This window comes from Magnolia sinica, chromosome 6, assembly GCF_029962835.1.
Source record: "Magnolia sinica isolate HGM2019 chromosome 6, MsV1, whole genome shotgun sequence".
NCBI classification, from domain to species: Eukaryota; Viridiplantae; Streptophyta; class Magnoliopsida; order Magnoliales; family Magnoliaceae; genus Magnolia; species Magnolia sinica.
Window position 1 is genome coordinate 52,476,293 of NC_080578.1, and position 12,663 is coordinate 52,488,955.

Sequence of the window (12,663 nt, forward strand, 5' to 3'; positions counted from 1 at the left end):
TGAGCAACAATATGAAAACGAAGTGCAAAGCGTCCAACCAACTAGAACTCTATGTGATTATTTACAACCAGCTAAGATGAGCACGACTTTCTGCATGATATTTCCACATAATATAGGATATGTGGATTTTAAGCCAAGAGTAATCCAACTACTTTTGAAATTCCATAACTAGATAATATCTCAAAGAATGAGAGTCCATACCAATATCTTAAAGAATTCAATGAGATTATAGCAACCTTACACTTTAACAATGTGTCGGATAACACCGCGTGATTAAAATTGTCCCATTTCTCATTGAAGGAGAAGGCCAAGTCTTGGCTTCACTCCTTGAGATTGAGATCGATTGGGACATGGGCTTGGATGACTCGGAAGTTCTTTAAAAAGTTCTTACCAATTCATAAGACCAATAACCTTAGAAGGGCCATCATAAACTTTTCACAGAAATGGGAAGAAACATTCTTTAAATTCTGGGGGAGGTTTAAGTATCTTCTAAGTGCGTGCCCAAATCATGGTTATGAAGTTTGGTGGGTGATAAGCTTTTTCTATGATGGTACACTACTAAAAAACTAAGCAAAGCTGACAGTCATATAGTAGTTTCCTCGACGGCTTTTAGCTGTCGAAAATATCAACGACTACGAACCATAGCTGAATCCTAATAATCAATCGGCAAAAGCTAGAGGTTGTGAAACTATTATTTGCGAGTTCACTTCTAAAAAAAGTTTCTATATGGCCACTACAATGTATGTGTTTTATCTAATCCATCCATCCGTTTTGACAACTCATTTTAGACATGAGCCTAAACGACGAGGCAAATTGAAGGCTTACGTGGACCACATCGTAGGAAACAATGGAAATTAAGTATCTATCATTGATTTGTGGTGGTCCACTTGGGCCTTTGATCTGCCTCATTTTTGGGATCATGCCGTAAAAATATATTTCAAAAATTAATGGATGGAGTGGATAAATCACACACATCATAGTGGACCCCACAGATCCCTTGGCTAGACCGTCCGTCTCTATCTCTACCTCCGTGCGAACGTAGAGCTCGTGCCCAAAAAATTAGGCCGCCCTCAAACTGCACCCAATCCACAAGATAAAACAGGAAAAATATCGTCCACTCTCTCGACACTGCTCTCTATCCCTCTCCCTCTCCCTCCAACAACGCATGCATCTCCCTCTCCCTCAAACATTCCACGCATCTCCCTCTCCCTAGGGTTTTGATGAACCCCTTACCTAGGGTTTTCTCATTCTAGTTCACGGCTCAAAGGAGGGGCAACCACTTTAGTTTATTCCTTAGCTGGGAGGTAGCAATAGTGGTAATGGCAGAATGCTGCCTTTAGGGTCGTTGATTCGAAAGTGGAAGGTTGATATATTTGGGGGTTTTTGAATTTGGAGGTTTTTTTGAATTTAGGGGTTTTCAAATAATGAGGTTTTTGGATTTAGGGGTTTCCAATTTTGGGGGTTTTCGGATTGATATTCGGAGCAAAGATGGGTTGCAACGACTGGGTTACCGTTTTGAGTTTGTTCTTTTCAATGGTGGATATTTGATTTGTTCTTATTTTTTTTCTTTACTTCAAATTTCCTCATCTGTGTTTTTAAGCCATAGATACAGATCTGGATATGTCAAGACTTATATATCTGGCTCAAAAGCTTCTTAAAAGCGTTGGATCTAGCTATATCAATTTCATTCCGTTAGCTTTTTTTAAATGTTTTCCGGATCTATGATTGTCTTTGTTTCTCTGATTTGTAGCTTTCTGTGCTTCATAGATCAAATCTAATTTCTATTGCATGTATTAGCTTTAGTTCGTTCATTTAGCTTAGCAGATCTTTTGAATTGATGGTTTTGTGTTTGTTATTATGGCACTATCGAGATTTACCTTGCAGATCTACACTTACAATAGAATGTTGGCAACACACCTGCAATACACATTTCATACATGTGCGACAATCCAGATTGTCCACGAATCATGGACCCCCATTATGGTTGGACATTATACAGTTGATGAATAGATTAGGGCTATACTCTATTCATGGTGAGGTCCTTCTAGTATGGATTAATGTACATGATTCTTTGTATACTTTCTATGGCAAACTAATTTCGTAGTCCACTTCTGTCTGAATATGATTTGTAGATGTAGCATTTTTGTTCTTTATTCTCTATTGTATACTTCTAAATCTTTCTCTTCCTTTCTTTCCTTCTGGATTACATGGAATTTTTTCCTCAACAAATAGATTCATTTCCTTGTTGCATTCTTGTTACTGCGTTGTAGCCTGTTGGTGTGCTTTATCCACTTTCTTCTTTATTTTGTTGGAATATGAAGCCCTTTTTGTGCAAGTATCATGGGCAATTTGAATGAAATCACACATTCATTCATGTAATCACAGTCGCAAAAATTCAACATTATTTCTAAAAAGACTCGCAAATTTATTTCCAAATTTTTCAGAAAAAGCATTAATTAGTGTCCAACACAAGCATCTAATAACCTGTTAAAGAATGCAATGTTGACAGGCTTCAGTCACAAATTGCTTGTTATCTAGCTGGATCATGCAATACACTTGTCACATTCATCGATTACATAATGTTTCCCTCTTATTTCTCAGATTAAGGTTAGGATGAGGCAGATTCCACATCCTCCTATTTATTCTTCTCTTTCCTTCTTGTCCTGAGTTTTCTTAATCCTATGAAAAATGTTAGAATTGTTGGTTATTTATTATTTAATAGTTACCCAAATATTAATAATTTAGTACCATATTTGTGCATTAAATATGTTTGATTTGCTGAGATATTTCTCATGAACCCAAATATTCTTGGTTGTTGTGTAATACTGTAACTCGTTTTAATACTTTGTTTTGCTGAGATTTCATCTCTGTCGAGCTCTGTCAATGTGCATTAGAAGGGTAATTTGATTTTGCATACGACATACGAGGAGGGAGTGCAGAATGCGATGGCAGAGCGTGGCCTTGCGCCTTCGGTAGCAGTGAAACAGAGATTGGAAGTTGCAGTAAGATTCTAATTTTGGATGTATGTATTTATCATGTTTGATTTTGGAAAGGAGAATTATATAATACACAGGCTCGTATGATGCTTGATACACAGGCATTCAGAATCTAGTACATTGTGCATTCCATTGTCTCCAAGTCACAACGTCAATATCAAATTGGTTGAATAATCCTAACCTCTAATTCATGGACACCTTTTTGTGGAAATAGGACAGTTGGTTTAGTTTTTTTTTTTTTTTTTTTTAACTATGTAATTAGTGTCCTCTAATTCAAAAGTTAGATGCTCCAACAAGCTTAATTTTTGATTCATGATACATCTATATTGGATTCTATAATTTGGACAATTTAATTTGAGTAGTTGTATGCCTTGTGTGCAATTTCTTATGTAATTTGTAAGTGCAGGAGTATCATCCATTACACTCTGCCAGAGTATGAAAGTTTTTCTCTTTGGGAAGTTGGTTTTTTGGATTCTATTAATGTGTTTCTATATAAATATCGCAACTCTCTTATGTTCTGATCTTTTCTGGTTTTTTAATCTTACAGGATTATGTTTTTTTTTTCCTATCCTTTTTTTTTCTATTTTGGATTTGGATATTAATTGAACTTTAAAATTGGTTCTTATTTAAGAGATACTGTCCTAAGCTTCTGTTTTAATTTCCACAAGAGGTTTGTGGTGTCAGTATACTTTTTTTTTCATTAGATGTTGGATTTTGATTATTTTTTCTCCTTTTGTAAATGGCATGTTTTGATGAATGCATTGAATAGGGTTAATTTTATTTTGTGTTTGAAGTTTGTGAATTCCTATGTGGGGCTTAAGTGGTCCCACCTATAATCGAGTTGGACCATTTGGAATTTTATAAAAGGAGAGTTAATTGGTACTCTTGCAGTGTGTCACAGTTGATGTGCAGGCACTTAAAATTTTTATCTTGTGGCAAAGGCATAACTCAAAATTAAACCATCAAAATTTTTATCATGTGGCAAAGGCATACATTAACTCAAAATTTTAATACCCTTGATCTCCGACCGTGGAAATTCATTGAACTCATACTACTGGCTAGTTCCATTTCACTATCCTTTTGGATCACTCAATATTGTACACACAAGGATCACTCTATTCTTGTTAGGTTATCTAACAAGGTGGGTGTAGAGGTGCATGTTAGTTTACCAAGCTCATCACCTTTCACCCTATTATGTAGTGGCTTACCTTTGATTTGGGATTTAATTGCGTAGATATAAGATATGGTTGCAATAGCAAAAATAATGAATGCAACATTGGTTATTCCTTCTCTTGAACACAAGTCCTTTTGGACGGATCCGAGGTATGAACTCTTGCCTACAACAGCCATGAGAATCTTTCACTAGTTTTGGTAGACTAGAAAATTGAAAAAGCAAGGCTTAATGTAGTTTCAATTGAATCTTGTAGTGATTTTAAGGACCCTTTTGATTAGAAGCGCTTCATAGAAGTCTTGAAAGATGATGTTGAGATAGTGGAGTTCCTCTCACATTCAAGTGTAAAAATGCTACATAGTGTAGATGGCTATGATATTCCAGTTTGGTGATATTTGGATTATAGTCCATCTACAGTAGGACCCATGAAATGGACAATTTAGATGGGAACTGAGACCTGATTAAACTAGGTGATTTGTGAGACTTTTTGTTATTTGGTGTATATGGATTTTTTTATCTGATAACAAGGGGTGGCGCATATCTTGAAGGCAAAATTTTCCACTAAAAACATCTCACTATTGTATTTTGGGGTTATTTTTTCACTGTATCCATATTCTCCTGACATTCTTCACTATTGTATTTAGATAAGATAAATTTCTTATACGTTTCTCTCTAACTCTGAGATTGATGGTTATAGAGTAGTGTAGAATGTGGTTGTCCCATTTGACAGCTGTAGATGCGGCCGTTACGAACTTTATGTAGGCCTTTGTACTGCTACAAATATCTTCATTATTTAAGTAAGCTCTAATCCAGTCATGTGTATAACTGCATGATGATGGAGCCACAGATCTCTTCTAATATCCAGCCATCACTTCTGTTGATTTTTTCATTGCAATTTTCATTGATATGCACGAGCATGGTTTGGACTGCGGTTTGTCTGTTAAAGCTTGAGTTCTGAGGTTGCAGTCGAAGGAAATGTTTGGTAACTCTATTTATCTTCTAGAATATATGTCTACTTTGAATTGAGGATTGATAGGGATGTAGAGGGTATGCTCTTATACTCTTGTAACCATGGAAATCTAATTTAACAGGCTTTTTTTGGGAAAAAGTTCCATTCATTTTTTGGGAAATGGTGGAAATGGAAATCGATTTCCACACCTATTTTTGCTTTTGCAATCATAGGAAAACATCACATCTATGGAAATTGATTTCATTTCCACTGTTTTCTAAAGTTCTCCACCAATCCAAACTGTTGGAAGGAATAGAAAAAGCAGCATGGAAAAGGTAAAACTGCTCCCCTCAGTGAAATCTTCCTTGATGTCTTTCTTTTCAATGTTTATATACACATTGTGGCACTAGTCAAGGGGTCCTTGGCTGGCAGTGGGTATCTAGACATTATGTTATCATCCATTCCCACTGTGGCACTAGTCAATGTTTATATACCCACTATTTTGAACACTTAATGAATGTGTGCTGACCCATCATTGACTGCTTGAAATGAGAATGAGATGCTACTGACTCCGAACTATTATCATCCATTCCCACTATTGGCTTATTTTAGCAGGTGGGAAGATTTGGTTTGTCTCTCAATCTCTGCATTTGGCGCGAAAACCCTTGATTTTAGGAGAATGTACAATCCATCATAATGAAATTATGAATGGATGAGGATACAAATCTTTAATGCATATTTTTTTTTTTCTTTTTCTTTATAAAGAAAATGATTTCATCTCGTTAAAATTCATAAACATGGTTTTCATGTGTTATTGATGTCTTTGAAGGCTAGAGGTGTAGGCTTGAATCTGACTGCAATGTCTAATGTGTTTTTAATGCTAATTTCATCATTTAGCACTTAAATCCAACCTGCGAATGTGCGTGCGTGCACATTCACTTAGAAGGTTGAGAAAGAAAATACGGCATTATTTTTATTTGTTAATTATTCATTTATAAAAGGAAAGGGTGAACTTGTGAACACATGGTAGTGATGTAGCATTAGCTGGCCACTAGAGCCAGAACAAATTTTGGCATGAGTGTGGGAATGCTGAACAAATGGCGCAATTGGTGATATGTACTATATGCATATACTGTTTTCCCCAGGAAACTGAAGCAAAAGAATGGGCTATCTATACCAAGTTTCAAATATTATTATTATTTATTTTTTTCGTCACACTTCATATCTATGTACAAACTTGATAAACCAGAAAACTGAGTTGAAATGGATAAACTCCAATATGTCAAAAAAATGTGCCTAGAACTGGATCCTTATTGCATTTTTATCACTCTAGGCTACCTAGCCTTAAGAAATTCTAGAAATTTCATCTCCCATAAGTTCTCATTCAAAAATAGGCAGAACATAGGTGGAGTTAATATGTCCATCTCATCTTTCAATTCAAATTGCATTTTTTTTTTCACATTTGTTTGACATTTCATATTTCAGAAATAGGAAACTACTTGTTCTTTGGGTGTCTTTTCTAATACTTTCATGGGCTTTCTTGTACTAGCCAAGAAATCAAGTGCGTGAAGATTCAAGTACTAGAAATCAATTGATGCTAGCAATGATCTACAGATTTTCAATGCTGAGATTTAGAGAGCGACATTAAAATCTACTACAGGTTTTTTTCCACAACCAAATATGGGTGGTGGCCTTTATCACCAAGTTTGTGTCTACTTTGAGGTTGAATCATTTTTTTGAGTTTTGCAATATGGAGTAATATGAGAAAAGCTGAAATTATGATTCATATCAATGAGGATTGATATGTTACTTTGGCTGCGTATGGAGGATCATACTAAAAAATGCACCCACCATACACATGGCTAAGGGATGCTAATTGCAATCATTTAACATGGCTGAGGTATGCCAACCCAATCATCCAAAATTAGACCCCTACAGTGGGAATGAACCATCCATAAACCATGTGCAGTTGAGTGGGAATGAAAGGGACTAATTAAGTCCTACAATAATGTGAAGGCTTATGTAACTTAAACTTTGCATTCTATTCTTGCCTGTCACTGTCATAAGGCCATAAGATGTAAAAATTTTAGCCCTATTTGTTAGTTGTTGCATGCTAAGGGTGTCTTCATGTGCAAATTTCTACACTTTGCTATATACTAATATGTGAAGACTTCATCTTTTGTTTCTCGCTTTTCAGGCCTGTGATTGATTTCAATGAAATTGCTTACCACTTCATGGAGTGTATGCATGTCTGTTGATCACTTTGAGCATTCTACATGTTCCTTGCATTTTGATGGAAGCATGAGTGAGGTTTGTAGTAACAACAGGCTTCTTGCAATTTTTCAGCATTGCAAGGAATGCAATTTTGGAGAAAACAAGACCTAGAACCTACTCTGAAAGCTCTGAGGATAGGCTTATGATAATAATAAAAAAAGTGGTATGTTTATGCATCCAGTATATAAATATCCATTTTATTGGTGCATATTTAGCCTGTTTATAGTATTTCATACATAGAGTGTATGAATCCAAAGGAAATTGCAATTTGTTCATGTTTGCACTTTAGGAGACTAAGGGCCTGTTTGTTAACGCTGAATTTTTGCACTTAACGCGGAATTGGGAAAATGATCCATGTTTAGTGGTGTTTGTTAATGGGTTGTTAATGCAGAAGAAGGAAACTGCCAAGTGGTTTTTCACTAAATTCTTTCCGTGATAGGAGTCTGGCTTAATGGTGAATGTGGAACGCACTCAGTGAATTTTGCATTAAACAAAAATTTTTGCTTCCAAAATTACTCCTCTTCAAGTTACTATGGCAATTTTTTCTCTTTAAATTGTTTGCGCAATACAAAATCAAATTTTAACCTGTGAAACTTCTTTATACCCCACCATGATGTATGTGTTTAATCCATTCCATTCATCCATTTTTAAAGATCATTTTAGGGCTTGACACCAAAACTGAGAGGAATATAAATCTCAGGTGGACATTACCACAAGAAAACAATAGTGATTGGATATCCACCATTAATATTCTCTTAAGGCCCAATGTACTATTTATTTGACATTGATTAGGTCATATAGACCTAGATGAATCGAAAAAAAACAAAGATCAGCTTGATCTACAACTTTTATGGCCTTCAAAAAGTTTTTAATGGTCGACGTTCATTCAATACTATTTTCCTGTAATGTGGTCCACTTGAGATTGGGATATATCTCACTTTTGGTCTCATACCATAAAATGATCTAGAAACATAGAAGAATGGCATGGATGAAACACATACATCATGGTGGGGCCCACATAACACTGAACATCAGCCTTTGGCTAGTGGCAACAGAGTAGCCAATCTGTTTCTGCAGATGCGGATTGGATACTGACGGGTTGAGTAGCCAGACTCACTACTAAAGTTACGTCACCAAGTTATGTGGGCCCCATCATGATGTATATTTTGTATCCATGCCATCCATCCATTTGGAAATATAATTTTAGGTAAAAATCCAAAGAATGAGTCAAATCCAATGCTCCAGTAGACCTCACCAAGGAAAACAGTGAGGAGAGTGACACCCACCATTAAAAACTTAAATAGGCCACAAAAGTTTTTGATTAAGCTGATATTTGTTTTTTCCCTTCTTTCATGTCTGTGTTAACTTGTGAAGAGGTTGGATTTCAAATAAAAATCATTGTGAGCCTTAAGAAGGTTTCAATGGTAGGCGTCAATCTCGCCACTGTTTTTTGTGATGGGGTCAACTATGTATTTGGACCTGCCTCATTCTTTAACTCATGCTCTAAAATTAAATCTCCAAATAGATGGATGGTGTAGATAAAGCACATACATCATAGTGGGCCCATGGAACTTGATGACGTCACTTCGGTGGCGAATCTCGTTATTCAACCAGTCAGCAGCTAATCCGTGTCCAAGTAGGATGCGGATTGGTTGGTGTACCTCACACCAGCTATATAGCTATTGCATTGACATCAGCAAGTTCAGTGGGTCCCATCATGAGGTATGTGTTATATCCAAACCATCCATCCATTTGGCGAGCTTGTATTAAACCTTGAGATGAAAAATAAGTTGCAAAAAGCAGCGGGGGATTCAACGTCTACCATTGAAACCCTTTTTAGGGTCACAGAAGTTTTGGATCAATATGATTTTTTTCCTCTTCATATAGGTATTTGTGACCTTATGAACATATTGGATGGAAAATAGACTTAAATAGGCCACGAAAGTTTTGGATCAATATGTTTTCACTTCATCCAATTGGGAATGACCTTATAAACGGTTTGGATAGCATATAAATATAAGGTGGGCCTTATTTGAAGGTTTTGTTGCTAATGGTGTTCAATCTTCTCACTAAGAGGAATTGAGGGCCTTATGATGATATTTCAGTTTTTTATTAAGTATTTTAGTTTATTTGAATTAAATATAGTGATTTTATTTTCATTTAATAAAAAATAATGTCTTCGTAATGTAAAACATTTCCAAATGAGAGATAGGGGCAAATGTGTCAAATTAACATATTTCAGACATTTAAGATGTTTGTTAACAAACAGTTTGTCTCAGATTCAGTACTTAATTTTTAGACTTCAGCCATAATTATCAAACAGGTTTTTATACTTCAAATTTCAGATTCAGGCATGGAGTGTATGAATCCAAAGGAAATTACGATTTGTTCATGTTTGCACTTTATGAGACTAACAATTGCTATTAATGGTGCAACTTAGGTACCCATCCTGAACTCAAGAGGACCCAACCCACAACCCAATCTGATGGAATTCCAACCTCAAGTGCCCAACTTACACCTAACCCAAATGTTACATGCCATGAAGTGAAAAATAGGTTCAGAAATGAAGAGGAGATTAGCTCACCCCAGCTTGCAAATTGGATTTCAATATGTTGCAATCCATGCACCAGAGTGCATAAAAGTATGTTTTCTGCTAAGATTTTCATTTACTCTTAGGTAATGTAATTGCAGTCAAGTAAATTCTAGTTTGTTGTCAGTAAGAAGAAGAAAGGTCCTTGCAGCCTTTGGGGTTATTCTAAATATGATCATGGGGGCATCTTTTTTTATTTTCTCTACTTTAGGAATATCTTTTTTTTTTCTAGGTTTGTCCATACATCTCTCCTTCATGTTCTTTGAGTATGCATCATCATCATCTTTTTAAATTATGCAACATGAACTATTAGTATAACTTCAGGTAAACCATGAGGAAGGCTAGTATTGTACTTAGTGTGAATTGTCTCTAGCTTTTAAGAAATGGAGAAAATCCTAGCTTCTGTTCCATACAAAATCTGCGCAGCCCAGAAATGGGACAAACCACTTGAAAACAGTTAAAACTAGTAATGGGTGAGTTGATTGTTGACTCAGATGGTGTTTTGGATTGGTAGTCCATTATAGTTTTAGCCTTGACATTGCTGGAAGACATGGGATCCACCCAATAAGTGATAGGACTCTCTATTTTTCTTTCAGGCGCTCTATATCAACTATTCTTATAGTAAATTTTGGTATAGTTGGAAATGCAGTTTTTCCTTGCCATTAGCGTCACAGTCGATTCAAAGCTTTAGTGATGGAACATAATGTTATGTCCATTGTCTTGTGATTTTTCTTGGCAGAGACTGAGTAATGATTGATTTGGTGGACAAAAATACCGCCATTGGATGCTTAGGATCACTTGATCATCTTCTTTTGTATAAGGGCACATTGGCAAGGGTGTTCATGGAATAATTATTCTTCCTCGAATTATCAGTCCATCTATTTTTACTAAGTTACAGTTAATCATTGTTCTCTTTCATCATGTAAAAAGTTACACATGAAGGAATGTCTTGCATGCTATTTATGAACTAATAGTATTACCCATTGTCAGATCATTTACTTTATATTGCAATTCATTTATATGTGCTTCAAGCTTTTGTGAGCATACATTTATTCATGTGCATGCTAATTCTCATGCTCATATATGTAAATTAACGGTCATGTTCATTTTATCATTCTGAAGGTCTAAATTGAAGTGAATTTTCCCACACTAGATGGGTATCTTTGTCAGCCTTCACTTATCATTTAGTTTTAAGCATAAAAATTCTATTTTGTTATTGATGATGTGTTTATACATTGAGCTTCTATCTAAATGCTGGCTAGCAAAAAGATAGTTGATGTAAAGCTTGCAAAAGATTTCCAAGCAGTTCTGAAAGAGTTTCAGAAAGCTCAGCGGTTTGCTGCTGAGAGGGAGACGGCATATGCTCCTTTTATTCTTCAAGCAATTCTTCTTCCCAGGTAGAGTGGATTAGATGCAGCATTTTACCATTTAGTTTGAGGAATTTCTCTGCATTTGTTGTCTTCTAAGTGAATTCAGTGTTTTGTTTGTTCTTCATCAATTTTTATTGGTGGATTTATTGTCATGCACACTCATATGATGGGGAATCATATATTGTTTTTGTTTTTCATGCACAACAATCATGTCTCCAACACTTGCACCATGCACATGGCACACACCAAGGGCAATCAGACTGTTCATGTGCTACCACATACAATGATAGGAGCATTTTTTCCCTTCTTTTCCTTGATCATCCATTTTCAAGTGGCTATATCTGCAATTTTGTAGTTACATCCCTTAATCTAAGGGCCCACCTGGTCAATCAATTGCCCTAGAGCTGTGCTATGTGTATGATGTTGATCTTAGATGCAGTCTAGGGTAGCTATGGAAAATTGTTTTCCACTTCGACAGTTTTTTCCTAAAAAAACATGGATATCAATTTCTTTAGAGAGCCTATTAAATGTAGATTTCCAAGGTCTTGACTCTTGAGAGAGCCATTTGACGTTTGGACTTTTAAAATTTCTAGGGAGAACTATTCTCCAAACAAAATAATAAAATTACTATTGGGTTCTGCAATTTTCTATTCCCTTAAGATTATGTTAGTTTTCCATGTCCACCTCTAGGTTTTCTCTATCCAAACCCCTTTGAAAAAGCTATTGCTGCTGCTACTCTCTTGTTTCTCTTTTTTAAAGCATATATCCAATCCAAATATTTGGAATTTGGATGATATATTTGATTTTGATTTCTTCCTTTAATATTGTGTAGACTTACCTTCTCAAATAGGTTGGTTCGTTCAGGGCTTTGGAGAAATGAGTATATCTAGTTATGAGTATAATCAACGCACACATCCATAACTAGATATACTCATTTCTCCAAAGCACTGAACGAACCAACCTATTTGAGAAAGTAAGTCTACACAATAGAAAAGGAAGAAATCAAAATCAAATATATCATCTAAATTCAATTAATTTTTATTTTTTAATTAATGAGATTCGTCGACGGTTTTTAGCCATCGAAAACACCGACGATTTTGGCCGTCGCCTTTAGCCGTCGAACACACCGACACTTTTAACTGTTGCCCTTACCGTCGGCATTGCCAACAGATTTTAGCCGTCGAAAACTGTCACGCCCCAAACCCGAAAATCAGATTTACAGGAATTTCGATCGCCGAATCCGGTGCCGACGGCCTCCATAGTACCCCATTCTTGGCCCCTAGCGTCTATATGCCAAATTCCGATCCCGGGAT

The 12,663-nt window shown here is 35.9% G+C and overlaps 1 non-coding gene across 1 annotated transcript; it reads right to left on the reverse strand.

The window, feature by feature from the left end:
- Positions 1-408: 408 nt before the first annotated feature.
- On the reverse strand, positions 409-514 carry LOC131250417 (small nucleolar RNA R71). Its single transcript, XR_009173342.1, has one exon. It is a non-coding gene; the product is annotated as a small nucleolar RNA R71 (small nucleolar RNA).
- Positions 515-12,663: the final 12,149 nt, after the last annotated feature.